We start from the raw sequence: 5,990 nt of genomic DNA on the forward strand, positions 1-5,990 counted from the left end.
AAGATTAGGAAATACATATTTTTTCTGTCAAATCTGAGAAAAAAATGTTAAAAGTTTAAAATTCATATAAAGGCGGCGGTTTCCCTGAAATAATTAAAATTCAAAAATTAGATTTTTAGGGGAAAAATTCTCTTGGCCTTAAAAACGATCGAGCCCGCTTAATGCTTATAAGATACCCTTCTTTTATTAGCATAAATTTTGAAGGAATATGCAAGCAAATTATTTACGAGAAAAATTAGCAAATTCGTTTGTTAGAAAAAAAATATTAACCGGCCACAACATTTATTTAGCCACCATTAAGCGTACAAGATACCTTCTCAACGTAAAAAAACTGGGCAAAAATATAAGGGTGAGTTCTTAGAGAAAATCTGCTTTTGAATTTTTTCAAAATAACCGCCGCCATTTTTGTAATTTTGACCTTTTTTCAAATTTTCCGGTGGATTCAAAAAGAAGACAATCTACGCTATTAGAATAAAAGGCCAGCACCAAATTTCTCAATTAATTTATAAGTTATAGAGTTTTAAATAAAAATTTCGTATTATTTGAAAAAAGCGCAAAATTAAAATACGCCTAACTTCTTAATTTTTTTTTTAATCGAAAAAATACTTATCACCTAGTGTTCTTTAAAAAAAATGTTCGTTCCTAAGATATTCTGCGACTTGAACTGCAGAACCCTGTCTGATTTTAAATTGATTTGATCTGAATTTAAACTATTTTTGCAATTCCTAATTTCTTTTCAATATTCCTTCTTCATCTCATTTATTATTATCAATTCTCAGAAAAGTACGGGCATTACACAAGAATCCCTTTTGAATCAAAAATAATTAATTACTTCTGCAGATTAAATTCCAAAATCAATTAATTACTGTCCAGCTTGGGAAGCAGCTAATGAAATTTAATGGAGGTCAGTTCAATCAGATTTGATCAATATTCTACATAAAAAGTTATCCCGTGTAGACAACTTCCCCATAGAATCCGTAACATGGTATTATGTCAGATTGAAAAGCTTAATTAGCGTTTTCTCGATTTTATCATGCTGTGTCAGAAAATTGCGTGCTCTGTAACTTTCGTGTAAGCCATTATCCGCGCAAGTCCCGTTCAACATTTTTCTCTATTCAAAGTTTAATTATTTTTACGTCAAAATTTCCACTTATAACATAAAGAATATAAAGAAGATTTATTAATGTTTGTGAAATAATTATTACAGTTGGTGTAAGATTAATTTTTAATTTCAATTTTTGAAAAAATGAAAAACTTTTTGTTAAATTCGTTTATAAAAATGTTTAATGCAAAGAAGAAATCTACAAATGTTATTGTAGAGCTAAATTTTACGTTTATCATAGTATTTAAATCACAACGAAAGGACTATGTGTGACAAATTTCCGTCAAATACATGAGTATCAATATTTTATTCATTTTAGAGGCAATTAAAGTTGTTAAGTCAAAAAATAAAACCCAGTATGCTCAGTAGAAATAGTTCTATAAACTATTTGAATGCATTTTTTGTTTCGTTTGATGAAATGATTTAATTTATGTTTTAAAAGTTAAAAAAAATTTTAACATTTAGAGAGCTTGATATATAATATATTATATTGTTATATTAATACACTTATGTTTTTAATTTAATGAAAATAATAATCTCGTCAAATTGATTTAAAAGAATCTATCTTACAAAATTTTGTTTTTTTAACTAAATAAAATAAAATGTTCATTAAACTGACAACTAACTTATGGAAATATTTCTAATATTTGCACTTGTATTTATTTCTTAATTTTTATATTCAGTCCATAAATTATTAAAATTCAAATTAATTCATCCCATGCTTTTGGATCTATTCATTTCTTTTTTTTGTTTTGCCATTTAAATTCTAACCGAATTAATATAACGGAATAAAAAAATGTAAATATGTTTTGGTAATAGCGATTTAATTGTGTTATTTTGTTTAAAATGTAATTAACTTTTTTAAAATACAAGAGTTTTCTTAAAGTCATAGTTCTTGGTGAAATATTTAACTCCTTTCTTGAAAATTCTCCTTTTCGGTTTGAAAATTCAACAATTACACAGAATTATTTTTCTTTCTGAAGTGAAAAATGTTTACTTGTTATTAATTCAACTATTTTGTTAAAAATTCATCTTTTTGGTTTGAAAATTCCCCTCGTATTGTAGAAATTTCACCTATAATTGTAAACACGCAATTACCTTATTAAAAATAAATCTTTTTTTGTTTAAAATGAAACTGTTCTGTAGAAAAGTCCCATTTTCCGTCGAATATTCAACAATTTCGTAGAAAATTTACAAATTGGATCAAAAATGTATTAGCATGTGAAAAAGTAGTCTTTTTTTATATAAATTCAATTTTTTCAGTTATAAATACAACTGTTTATTCGAAAATTAATCTGTTCTAGTTAAAAATTTATGTATTTTGTTAAAAATTTGCTTTTATAGGGTAAAGACAACTGTTGTTTTATTTTTAATTAAAATATAGTTTTTTAACATTTGAAACGTGCATTCTAAATATCACAAAAAAATGTTCAAAACTTTAAAACAACTGGATATATTTTTAAAGAATTTCACGTTTTCAGATAAATTAATAAAATTCAAAATAAATTAAGTTATTTGCTGAATATTTCCCTAGAATTCAAAAATCTCTAGAAAAATTTCAAAGATTACAAGTTAATTCTCACAGAATAAGAAAATTGTGCGGAATTTCAAAGAAAATGCGAAGAGCTTTACAAGAATTCAAATTATTTCAAGTTTAAGTTGTAGTCTGAATATTTCAAACTAATTTGAAAATCTCTAAAAGAATTTAAAAGATTTTACGTAAATTTTAAGAAATTGAAGAGAATTCTGCAGAATTTAAAAGACTTGAAGGAATTGAAAAAATTTCATATAATATTAGGTAAATGAACACTTTCTTATAAAATTTGTAATCATTTCTATTTTGCAAACTAAATTTTCTAAACAAAAACTGAGCAATAATGTGTTAAACTAGCTCAAAATAAAAACAACTCTTAAGTAAAATTGACATTTTGCGCATTAGAGATTTTATTACAGGCAGAGAAATCTATTTATTTAAAAAATTAATTAAAATTCTTTCTAAATAATCACAATTAATAACTGAATTATATAGGAAATTTCTAAATTTTGTAAAACTATAATTTCTTTTTATCAGGTAAAGAGCATCGTGATTTCGTTGCTGTTCCTACCTAATCAAATTTTTTAGCCTTGATACGGGTGATGAATAAGTGCTGAAAAGCTTTTAGCTATTCTTACAAATATGTTTTCACTTTGATTTGATAATAATAAAAATAAAAAAATTGAATAAAAAAAAAAGAGGAGAGAGAAGATTTCGTTAGTTGCCTATTCATTTTTGTCTCCTCTTGTTTATTTTTGTCCTAAGATGTAATTTTTTTTTCTTTTTCAGGCAAATTTGTTCTTTTTCAAATTGCAATAAAAACATTTAATGGTGGTTATCCAGAATTTGTTGTTTGATTATTAGTTTTATTTTCAGAAATTCTGCAAATGTATTGTTTTTGTAACCGAAATTATCGATTAAAAAAATTTGACTTCTTTTATAATTATAAATAAATTTGCAATTCCTTATGTGTTAATTGACTGCCTTAGTATATAGACCAGGCATCTGGTGCTTTTACAACGTATTAATCAGGTAATGTGCGTTTTTTTCTAGAACGGTTTATTTAGGGGTCCTGAGTAAAACTCCAATTTTCCTAGAAATTACACGCATGCCGCCGGAAGTTATTTCTTAAAAGAGTTCCAAAAATCGCGTTTGCTTAGACTGACCCGCCGCATTGCATTTTCGAGCAAAATGTTAAACCACAGAATTAAACTAGATAAAATTATAAAAAATGTGAGAGAAAAAAACCTTCTATCTTCAATAGGCTCCGAGCTATGTCCCTTCAAAAAACCCGAATTTTTTGGAAAAAAAAGGCGAAAGAACCCAATTCAGAAGTTTGTATCTGTACTTTGGAACCTGTTAATTTTACAAAAAAATTTCAAAAGTTTAATTGAAGTAGACGCAATTTTGAGTAATTCTTACAAAAACACATTGATCTAGCAGCAATAGGTCATCAGTTATAGCCTCACAAAGTTGACCACTTTTGACCTATTTTTCACTGCAAATTACTCGTGTTCAGTTTTTTTTCAAAATACTTGACTTCTCCGTGAAGCTACATAAGTGCTGCAAGAAAAAAAGTCGCAGCCCAGGAATTTCTCCGCAAATAAAAAAAAAAATCTGGCCGCTACACGGGCACATTGTCATCGTACGCTATACGCACGGCTCTCAAGTTTGAGCGCGTTTAGGTTGCGCGTCTAGGTTGTGCGACTTTTGGTTCTCGCGCTTGATTCTGTATTTACCTCGCGCTACGCGCTCGGTCTTTATATTTTCGCACATTTTTTTACAAACCTTTTGAAATTAAGACTCAAAACATCCACCACTGTAATTTTGTAATTGTGAATCCTCTTGTGTGGAAAAATCTTAGTTTGAGAGTTTGAGCGCACCTACGGCACGTCACCGGCACGTCCGGCTTTAACGAACACATTCTCATCACGTACCTAGTGCTTCGCACTCGATTTTGTCCAAAAAGTCAACGTTTCTACCTTGCACACAACACTTTTATATTAAATATAATAAATTTTTTATGTAACTCTGCCTGGGATTGATTATTGAAAAGTTTCAAAATAAAGAGCAAATTGTATTTATCATGATTATTTTTATATTTGTTTCTTGTTTTGTTTTAAATTGTATTCTAAGCTGCGCTGAAACATGTCTCATTTCAATAAATTTATATCTTTACAATTCATAATATGCATAAAAATTAAAACATGCTAATTCTTATTTCCTTGTTTTTCTAATTTTTTCTTATTTTTAATCTTGTTTTTTACGATTTAAGAAAAACTACTGCGCATTTGCATAGGGTCTAATACAGGAACCTATATAGTGTTCTTTATAGAATCCTATGTCCTCTTTCGTCTTTTCTGTCCTTTTTCTAAAAATTCCATTTTTTTTCTATCTTATTTTTTACGATTTAAAGAAAATCTACTCGTCCTATCGAAAAATGATTAATTTTGAAAATGCTTTAACTCTGATAATTTTCTTTTTATATAAAAAAGCCATTAGGATAAATTGTTTGACTTTCCTGGTACTATGGATAACTGTACACAGAATTTTGAAATCTTGAAAAAATGTGCTTTCAAAAATTTTTGGTAAGAACAAATTTTGAATTTTCAACTTTTCGACCAAATTGAAAAATTTGTTATAATCATCTTGTAGTGCTTTCAAAAAGGAACGTTTTTCTTTTCATGACTTTTGTTTATATCATGCGCTCTTTGGCTTAAAATGTCAATTTTAGATTGTTTTTGGATTTTGAAAATGCTCTAACTCTGATAATTTTCTATTCATATAAAAAAGTTTAACGGATAAATTGTTTGAGTTTTTGAGTACTATCAATAACTGGTCATAGAATTTTGAAATTTTTAAAAAATGCAGTTTCAAAAATTTTGAAAATGCGCTCACTTTTCGAATTTTGATCCAAAATAGCTGGTTTACGAACTTGTTCTTTCTTTAGACCTTAAAAAGATGTGCCAAAGCAGAATTCAATATGATCATTTTTTTTATAGTTATCGTACCTACAGAATACAGACTACAGACGACAGACAGAGAGACAGACAAACGCCTTCGTCAAAATCGTTTTTTCTGACTCAGTGGGTCTCAAAATTTGGAGATTTGATGAAAAGTGACAAATTGAAATTTTACATAAAACCAATACCTTCTCATTAGGATAAGAATTTAAAAATCTTCTAGGCTCAAAAAATCAAGAGCAATGACTCTTTAAAGAAACATAATTTTTTTCCTATTTTGAGATATTTATAGCTACGAGGGTGGATTGATAAGTTTCCGGCCTGACCAAGAAAAACAACGTTTTTAAGAATTTTTTTTTTTTATTTCTCAACATAATCTCCTCCAAGGCTG

The sequence above is a fragment of the Belonocnema kinseyi genome, chromosome 7, assembly GCF_010883055.1.
Source record: "Belonocnema kinseyi isolate 2016_QV_RU_SX_M_011 chromosome 7, B_treatae_v1, whole genome shotgun sequence".
NCBI lineage: Eukaryota > Metazoa > Arthropoda > Insecta > Hymenoptera > Cynipidae > Belonocnema > Belonocnema kinseyi.